The following is an 11,044-nucleotide window of genomic DNA, read 5'->3' on the forward strand; positions in this document are numbered from 1 at the left end:
TCCCTGTAAATAAAACACATATTATGGTCATCTGTTCCTAAGAGAGGAAACATTTTGCACATTGTCTAACATTACAAATTACACAAATACTGTAGAGAGATGTAAGATCTTAATTTATCCAGTATTGTTACAGGAAAATAATCCTGCAGCAAAAGGATTTGAACGTTTCCTCCGTAATGTTGTTCCATTGGTGGTGAGGCTATTAGCTGGACAAAATAAGGCTACATGAAAAGTGCAACAATATTAATATAACCACGTTTTAGTGCAGATTTTTGGTGAATTTATGTAAATCACAAAGCTTATCTGTATTTCACGCAGCGCAAGAAACTTCTCAGCAACAAAATAGAGATCAAATTAAGATCCTAAAACCGTATCATACCGAGACACATATAGCAGGCATGTAGAAGTATATCTCTTCTACATCATTCTATATCTATAATATTCTTAATGTTGTGTCGTATTGAATGTGCCAATGCTTCTACCTTTAATAGCCAGCTGCACTTCCTTTGACTTCCCACAGCCGTGACTATTTCTTGCTTTACAGTAGTACAGTCCTTCATCACCAACAGTCACATTCAGGGTGTAACGCAATCCAGTTGCTTCCTGTGTTGGTTTACCTACACTGATCTGGAACCAGGTGAAGTTTGTCGCTGGAGGGTTTGCTGTACTGCTGCAGGTCAGATTAACACAGCTGCCCACTAATACTGGATCAGCTGGACTGATGGAGGCCGAGGTGTCCTTAGGAGAGACTGAGGGAGAGGGGTTCATTTAGAATGTATCTGATATGGTATATTGAATAGTCTCATCAAAACCACTATTACAATCATCAGTGAAAACATGGTAGAATGATCTATTCTTCAGGAACCGGTTACTAAATCTTACATGAAACCTTAAGCATCATGTTATGTTCAGCTCTCTTGTTGCTTGTCCCTACTGGGTAGACTGCAGTACAAGTGATGTTCTTCTCATGATGAAGGTATGATGGAGTGAAGGTCACCGTGGAGAGAACTGATTTGGTTTGGTCTTGATTCTCCTGCAGTTGGTTCTCAGGTGTAAACTGTGTTGGAAGAGTCCATGTCAGCTCAGGGGGGTGTTCGGGACAGGGAGCGACAGCAGAGCAGTTCAAACTGACAGGGGTCCCTTCCTTCACCTCACCTGAGACAGTAAGGATGGGACTGGAAGGCAAATCTGTAATACATTGTAGATAAAGATATTTTACACTAATAGTTAAACTGTCCACTTGTTCTTCTCATATCTTTGATGAAAGGAATCTAAACTGGAAAAATAGTTGGTTAAAAGTTAAATAGTCTCTTACCCCTGACAACAATATCAACAGACTTATAAGGATCTGTTCCACGAAATGGTTGACTCTCAATCCTGAATAAGTATTTATTAGTGTAACTGGTGGTTACATTGAAGAAGACTGTGGTGCAGTTCTTCTGGGACATGTTTCCAGTTATCTTCCCTTGATATCTGTTGACCGTCTCACTACTGTTAAATATCACACTGTCTGGACGCCCACCAAGGTATGGGCTTTCTTTAATCCACACTCCAGAGGTTATTATTGCGCTGTTAAATGTATACTTATTTTGGCCAGGAATATTAAATGAACATGGGATTTGCACACAGGAGCCAGTCTGTACATCCTGTCTATCTGGCATTGTGGCGATCAAATATCGTTGACCAAAGCAGGCCAGAACACCTGCCACATAAAAGACAACATCAGGGAGGTTCTGATATATTTTCAGTTCAGTCCAATGATATGTATTAACCCTAGATGACTGACAGGGGACGCTGTTTGGAGTTAACTGCACAGCCATCTTGTTACTCCTGCATTGTAAAAAAGTTTTTGGAAGCTATGAAAAATGCATTTATTAATGTTTACATTCGTTTATATTTATATTCTATTCTATTCTATTACAGACACCTTAATTCTAACTTTTAAATTATATTTTGTGATCTGCAACACTTCCTTCAACAGTGAGACCCTGCCCTTGCTCCAGCCAATGATCGCATCTTGCATCTCACTGAACTGGTATTATCCAATAACTACTTCATCTTTGAGTCAGAGTTTTTCCTTCAAATTCGGGGTGTTGCTTTGGGCTCCCCCTTTGACCCCAACTATGGGAACCTGTATGTGGAACAATTTGAGGAAGCACTCATTTACAAAACAGAGACACACCCTCTACTCTCTAAAATCCTCTTATGGAAGAGATACATAGATGATGTCTTTGTGCTCTGGGAAGGAAGTCAGCAGGAACTAAATGAATTCCAAACTCTGCTAATCGAGAGCTCTGAATATCTCAAATTCACCATGCAGACTGATGAGAGAAAAATAAACTACCTGGACTTATGGATCATCAAAGAGAATGATGTTTTACATACAGACTTGTATACAAAGCCAACAGACCTAAATACCCTGCTAGGTGGGGATAGTATGCATCCCCTTCCCCTCAGGAATGGTCTACCATGTAGCCAGTTATAAAGGATTAAACGAATCTGTGGCCAACAGTCAGACTTTGACAGCAATGCTTAGAAAATGAAAAATACATTTAAAATCAGAGGCTACAAGGAAAAAAGTCTTGATGCTGCAACGATGAAAATATCTCAAAAACCAAGAGAGGAATTGCTAAAAACTAAACCAAAGAAGAAAAATACGTTTTTTGCACTAAGTACACCAAGTGTTCAGAGAAAATAAAAGTAATCCTGAAAAAGCACTGGCATATTCTGCAATCAGAAACAACAATTGCACTCTTCTTCAGCTTAGTGAGATCTGACCTGCCCCCTGAGCCCACTCAGACACTCTTGACACACAATCCAAATGGGAACTACAAATGTGTCTCACGCGCACAGTGCAATAGCACTACAAAAACATCCTTCTTCAGACACCCACATACAGGTGGAAAGATCCCTGTTAGGGGTATCATCTCTTGCAAGATAAAGGTAGTAATCTATCTCATCACCTGTTCATGTGAAAAGGCCTACGTAGGAGAAACGAAAGACAATTAAAACAATGCAGAGGTGAACACCGCAGCTCAATCAGGTGTAAGAACACTGACTATCCAGTAGCAGCTCACTTTGTTGAAGCTAACCATCCCATCTCCTCCCTCAAATACACACTCATATACACACGCATTGAGCATGTTGGTCTACCAAGGAGAGGAGGTATTTAAAAACATTGACCCCTAGTGGTCAGAATATTGACTTTGATCTCAGGCCCTTCTAATGAACAACTATTTTTAATAAAGAAGTCTTACAAATGAATATATTCTTTCTACAGCTGATCAGTGTACAACCAATATGTTCCCCCTGTTGATGATGCTTACTATGCATTATGGATTAACCTAAATATTACATGTAACAAAATTGTATGAAATTAGAAACAATTAAATATATGTGAAATTAAATTAAACAATCATTTATGTTGATGCTAATCGTATGCTAATATTAATGATAACAATATGCTAATATATTTAATATGCTGTAAACTATTGTCTTTTAACAGTTTCACTCCATTCAATCTAATTAACCTTATAATTATGACACACCCCTCACTATTGTTATTGGTTGCACTAATTGCACTGTTTGTCTGCATAACCTGGTTCAAGCATTCATGGCTTTACCCTGAAGAAGGCACAGTGATGCCTAAACGTTGGTGTTTTCCCCAATAAATGACTGGGAGTTTATATAGATAGAGTGTGCAACTCTCTTTGTGTTTATAGCTTACAGTGTATTCACCGTTAGTCAGCACCTCTACAATAAGTCATTTTCTCTGGGTGTGCTCCAGCTCATGCTTTTTATATGACCTGAACATAACAAATAAAAAATACATGTAAAGACATTAAAGTATTTTCTTTATAGAGTACTAACTTTTCTGTCCCATCTACAACAAAATACTTAAATACATGTAATTTTGTCCTTGAAACATTTGATTGAAATACTGTAGAATTCCATTAATTCTTATGGAGGACTGCTTCTTCTGGGGAGTACCATATATAGAGACAGGTGGATTTAAAGTCTCTCATTGGCCGTTACATAGCATCAGTAATCCAGGGTTTATACACATCATTGGTACAGTCTCTCCCAATAATAATAATATTAACTTATTTCAACGTACAGGTGATTTTTCAATTGGTCGGTATGTTGTCAAGGAGTGAGGTGACATGTTTGTGAGCAGAGGACCACTAGTTTGAGCCCGATATGGTGATGGGGACAGTGGTGGAAGCTATACTGTTAGTTGCACACTGACGTTGTTTTCACATGCACATACAGTGACATGAAACAGTATTTACCCCCTTTCCGGTTCTCTATTTTTGCTTTTTTTTAAATGAATGTTATCAGATCTTCAACCAAAACCTACTATTAGATAAAGGGAACTTGAGTTTACAAAATAACACACTTTTTTATAGTTATTAATTTGTTTCATTAACAAAGTTATGCAACACCCAATTCCCCTGTGTGAAAAAGTAATTGCCCCCTTACACTCAATAACTGGTTGTGCCACCATTTCAAAACACTCAATCTACATGAACATTTATAAAAAACAAAACATGTAAAGATTTAGAATGGCCTAGTCAAAGTCCAGACCTAATCCAAACTGAGATATTGTGGCAGGACTTGAAATGTGCAGTTCATGATTGAAAACCCACAAATGGCACTGAGTTAAATCAGTTCGCATGGGAGAGTGGGCCAAAATTCCTCCACAGCAATGTGAGAGACTGATCAACAACTACAGGAAGTGTTTGGTTGGAGTCATTTCAGCTGAAGGAGACACAACCAGTTATTGAGTGTAAGGGGGCAATTACTTTTTCACACAGGGGCATTGGGTGTTGCATAACTTTGTTTATGAAATAAATGAAATAAGTATGTCATTGTTGTGTTATTTGCTCACTCAGGTTCCATTTATCTCATTTCAGCTTTTGATTGAATATCTGATAACATTCAGTATCAAAAATATGCTAAAACTTTTTCACAGAAGTTTAAATACAGACTATTAAAATACACTAATCAGGAATTAACTGTACACTTTTCTACACAGTTATACAGCACATCCCATAATATATCATGACTTGTGCTTATTCCTTTATGTCTGATTCATAACTAGTTGTTGTTGTGTGGAAGACTCACCTGACATAAAGAGGACAATGAGAAAAAACATGTTCTCAGGACAAGCCATGTGAGAACTCACACACTACTGATCACCTGAAACAGTACAAACATACACTTACTGGTAGAGTAGCTTAACTCACACAACACATTGCATTGAACCATCTCCATATTGTCAGGACCCGGTGCGAGAAACAGTCACTAAATCGGCAGAACCCAGAAGATGAGGCAGACACAGCAGTACTAGAGATGGTGGTTTAATAAAAAATAGATATCTTCCAAAATACAAAGAAATCCACAAAGTGGTAAAAACAGCAAGGGAAAAACAAACCTTAAAAGACTAATCCAAAATACAAAAGAACAAAACCAGAGAACCTCTGGAAAATCCAACAAGAGAAAAATATATGTTCACAACAAGGCTTGGGCTGGGGCTGGGTGCTAACATACAAACACTGAGCAAGGAACTGAGGAACACACAGGGATTAAATACTAACAAGGGAACGACATACAGGTGCAAACAATAATTAGAGCAAGGGAAAAACAAAAGGTACAAAAAAGGTGCAATGGGGACATCTAGTGACAAAAAAACAGAACAGTCCTGGCCAAAACCTGACACATATCAAATATACTATGTCCTTCAGTTGTGAAGATAATACATGAACAAACAGCAGTACTTTAGAACATATTGAATCTCATTACTCATAATTCATTACCTTTAATTTATTTTGAACATTCAAATTTACAGAAAATATATTGAAGAAGTTGATACTTGCCTTAGACGGTAACGTAAACTGTCTACAGTAGAGACTGTCACACTCATAGTGTGGTCTGACAAACTAGTGATGAAATTCATGTGACATATCTCACATCTCGTCAGTGACGTACTTCCTAATAATTTTATGAGATTTTATTTTAAAAGAATACTACAGTTTTTATTGTCCCATTCTCGGTGTAGGACAGGTCAGCAGCATTTTGAAACGGGCCCCCAAATCACAGCCCCTAATAAATTGTAATAATACAACAAATGAAACTTTTGGCAGTATAACCATCTCCCTCTCCTCTATCTCCCAGGCTTGAATAGGAAGGAGTGTGGGATTTAAACATATAGTTAAATAATGAACCAAAATCCACTATTCATTTATTGAAGACAAAAAAGGAAAAGTTACATTTGAGTTTGATACAAAACATATGGTTGTCACATTATGTTTCAACATGAAAAACAGACTTGGTATGAAACAGAGTAACTGTAATTGTATCAGTGATTCTCACACACCACTCAACTTCTCCTACACCAACTTCCTCTTTGAAGTCTATTTGCCAAGAGGAGCCTGGTGGGCTGGATGCCACAGAGACACTCTTTTCACTCCAGTTGGATACGGAATTGACTTTTTCGTAGCATGTTTACGAGAACTTATGTAGCAGGTTCTGAGAATTATCATAGCATGTTAAGAGCCTGAGGTTAAGGTCAGGTAAAATAGTTAGGTTTAGGGAAAATGCTCTCCTAACCAGGGTTGGATGACTGCATTTGGGACCCTGAGTACTTTCCTGCATTTCAAAACGTTCTGCCATGGTGCAGAGATAATACATATATTTTTTTTTTGCTGTTTTATAGCACCTCATGCTTGTGTTCACATTTTGCCATGAGGCTGATATAAAAGGTTGCAGTTTTAAAGCTAATTTTCATGCAGTCCTACACATTTTGCTATCATACGCCATCTGGGGCCGTTCAGTAATCCGGCCCTGCTGCTAACCTGCTTCCAAAATCGCTTCTTATTGAAGTGCCATGAAAAGAATATCGCGGGTGACACAGGAGGGAGCCGCCACCTGCAGGTCCTGGGCAGCAAGGAGGACATGGGTGCCCTCTTTGGTGGTCAAGTCTAGATGGGATTAAGCTTTTGTCAAAATGATGTGAAAAGTATAATTATTACAGTATTTTAGCTAATCCTAACTCTTTTTTGTACTTTAATTTAATTTTCATAACCTGCTATGTTAATTCTCCTAACCTGCTGCAAAAATTCTCCCAAAACTTGCTAGAAAACTAAATGTTGACAAAAGCTGTATCCCTTCTAGACAAAACCCTCAACCTTCCTGAAGGCCTTCTGGGAGAAGGAGACCCAGGAGCTGAGGGCGTATTTTAAACAGCAGGTGGGAGCCGACCTCCCCCAACAGGTAGTCTCCCAGGCTTCAATGGGAATGTGTGTGTGATGTTTTTATAAATCGAGCTAAATCATAAACGTTGAATAGAACAAGTGTAGATCTTAATGTGAAATGCTTACTGACAAGCCCTTAACCAACAGTGCAACTCAAGAAAGAGTTAAGAAAATGTTTACTAAATGAACTAAGGTAAAACATTATAAAAAGAAACACAATAAATGAACAATAACAAGGCTATATACACGGAGTACCGGTACAGAGTCAATGTGCGGGAATACAGGTTAGTCGAGGTAATTTGTACATGGAGGTAGGGGTGAAGTGACCATGCATAGATAATAAACAGCGAGAAGCAGCAGTAGACAAAACAAATGAAGGTGGGGGGGTAAATGTAAATAGTCCGTTGGCCATTTGATTAATTGTTCAGAAGTCTTAGGGCTTGGGGGTAGAAGCTGTTAACGAGCATTTTGGTTCTAGAATGGGCGCTCCGGTACCGCTTGCTGTGCGGAAGCAGAGAGAACAGTCTATGACTTGGGTGACTGGAGTCTCTGACAATTTTTTAGGCTTTCCTCTGACACCGCCTAGTATATAGGTCCTGGATGGCAGGAAGCTTAGCCCCAGTGATGTACTGGTCCGTACGTACTACCCTCTGTAGCGCCTTACGGTCAGATGCCGAGCAGTTGCCATACCAGGCGCTGATGCAACCGGTCAAGATGCTCTTGATGGTGCAGCTGTTGAACCTTTTGAGGATCTTGGAACCCATGCCAAATCATGGGGTTGTCAAATCATTTTTTCAACATGAAAAACAGAGTTGGTATGAAACAGAGTAACTGTAATTTTATCTGACTGATTCTCACACACCACTTAACTTCTCCTACACCAACTTCCTCTTTGAAGTCTATTTGCCAAGAAGACCCTGGTGGGCTGGATGACACATTTTCACGCCACTTCTACATAGAATTGACTTTTTCGTATCAGGCTAGAAGAATTTATGTGGGACGACCCCACATCCCCCCTCTTACTTACTGCATTTCAACCCATTTTGCCATGGTGCAGAGAGCATTTCAACCCATTTTGCCATGGTGCAGAGAGCATTTCAACTCATTTTGCCATGGTGCAGAGAGCATTTCAACCCATTTTGCCATGGTGCAGAGAGCATTTCAACCCATTTTGCCATGGTGCAGAGAGCATTTCAACCCATTTTGCCATGGTGCAGAGGGCATTTCAACCCATTTTGCCATGGTGCAGAGAGCATTTCAACCCATTTTGCCATGGTGCAGAGATACATATTTACAGTTTTATAATGCTATTCTACACGTTTTCATGAAGCTGACAGAAAATGTTGTGTTTTAGAGCTAATTTCCTACTATTCAACACATTTTTCTATCATATGCTATCTGGGTTCGTTCAGTAATCCGGTCCTGCTCCTAACCTGCTACCAAAATCACTTCTTGTTGAAGTGATGTGAAAAGAGTGTACCGGGTGCCACAGGAGGGAGCCAGTGACCTGCAGGGACTGGGAGGCAAGTTGGACATGGGCTCCCTCTACGACGGTCAAGTCTAGATGGGATAAAGCTTTTGTCAAATTGACATCAAATTCTTTTAGCATTTGAGCTAATCCTAACTCTTTTCCGTTCCTTGTTCTAATTATCACAACCTGCCACGTTAATTCTTCTAACCTTCTGCCTAAATTCTACCAAACTTGCGAGAAAACTAAATTTGGACAAAAGCAGTATCCCTTCTAGACAAAACACTCTTCAACCTGCCCAAGATCTTCTGGGAGAAGGAGACCTCCCCCAACAAGTGGAGGGAGAGCTGAAGGCCAGGGTCAGGAATTGAAAGGTGGAGGGACCAGATGATTCAGAGAGAGAAGAGATAAAGTTTTGTCTATTGGACATTACACTACGCTGATGCTGCAATATGGTGGGGATGGGGATATGGTGGGACTGACAAAAAAGGGACGAACAAGCTCATTTCAGTTTTGTGGAAACTGCTTTGCCTATATGTGGATAAAATGTATGAAAATACAATGAAACGATGTGTCTGCATGCAGATCAGGCGACCACTCACTATCAGTGGATATATGAGTAGGTAGTAGGTGATAAAACAGAATGAATCTTACTGCTGCTTCCATGACATAGACTGACCATGTGAATCCAGGTTAATGCTATGATACCTTATTGATGTCACTTGTTAAATCCACTTCAGTGTAGATGAAGGGGGGGTGACAGGTTAAAGAAGGATTTTTAAGCCTTGAGACAATTGAGAAGTGTATTGTGTATGTGAACCATTTAGAGGGTGTTTGGGCAAGACAAAAAATGTAAGTGCCTTTGAACGAGGTGTGGTAGTAGGTGCCAGGCGAACTGGTTTCAAGAACTGCAATACTGCTGGGTTTTTTCACTCTAAACAGTTTCCGGTGTGTATCAAGAATGGTCCAACCCCCAAAGGTAATCCATCCAACTTGACACAACTGTAGGAAGCATTGGAGGCAACATGGGCCAACATCGCTGTGGAACTCTTTCAACTTGTAGAGTCCATGCCTCGATGAACTGAGGCTGTTCTGAAGACAAAAGGGGTTTCAACTCAAAATTTGGAAGGTGTTCCTAATGTTTGGTATACTCAGTCTCTTCAGAAAGTACCCCTTGACTTATTCCACATTCTGTTGTTTTACAGCTTGAATTAAAAATGGATTAAATAGCATGCCCATAACACGGTGCAGTCATCACCATGCTTGAAAATATGAAGAGTGGTACTCAGTGATGTGATGTGTTGGATTTGCCCCAAACATAACACTTTGTATTCAGGACATAAAGTTCATTTATTTGCTCATTTTTTAAGCAGTTTTACTTTAGTGCCTTATCGCAAACAGAATGCATGTTTTGGAATATGTTTATTCTGTACATGTTTCCTTCTTCTCACTTTGTCATTTAGGTTTGTGTTGTGGAGTAACTACACTGTTGTTGATAGATCCTCGGTTTTCTCCAATCACAGCTGTTAAACACTGCAACTGTTTTAAAGTCACCACTGGCCTTATGGTGAAATCAGTGGAGGCTGCTGAGAGGAAGACAACTCATAATAATGTCTGGAACGGAGATAAAATGGAATCAAACACATTGGAAAACGTGTTGGATGTATTTGAAACCATTCCACCTATTCTGTTCCAGCCATTACCTTGAGTCCGTTCTCCCCAATTAAGGTGCCACTAACCTCCTGTGGGTGAAATCCCTGAGCGGTTTTGTAGTAAATGGGTGAATTGACAAACAATCCACAGTGTAATTAATAACTTCACCATGCTCAAAGGGAAATTAATTGTCAGATTATAATTAGTTTTACCCATCTACCAACAGGTGCCCTTCTTTGAGAGGTATTGGAAAAGCTCTCTGGTCTTTGTGGTTTAATCTGTGTTGGAAATTCGCTGCTTGACTGAGGGACCTTACAGATAATGTCACGCCCTGGCCTTAGTTATCTTTGTTTTCTTTATTATTTTAGTTAGGTCAGGGTGTGACATGGGGAATGTATGTGTTTTTGGATTGTCTAGTGGTTTTGTATGTTAAATGGGTCAGGGTCTTGTCTAGGTGTTTGTATGTCTATGGCTGCCTAGATTGGTTCTCAATTAGAGGCAGCTGTGGTTCATTGTCTCTGATTGAGAGCCATATTTAAGGCAGCCATAGGCATTGGGTTTTGTGGGTAATTGTCTATGTAGAACGTTTGTAGCGTTTGTATTGCACTTATGTTTGTAGCTTCACTGTTGTTTTGTTTAGTTTTGTTTTAAGTGTTCGTTTCGTGTT

The sequence above is a fragment of the Salvelinus alpinus genome, chromosome 8 (genome assembly GCF_045679555.1).
Source record: "Salvelinus alpinus chromosome 8, SLU_Salpinus.1, whole genome shotgun sequence".
NCBI lineage: Eukaryota > Metazoa > Chordata > Actinopteri > Salmoniformes > Salmonidae > Salvelinus > Salvelinus alpinus.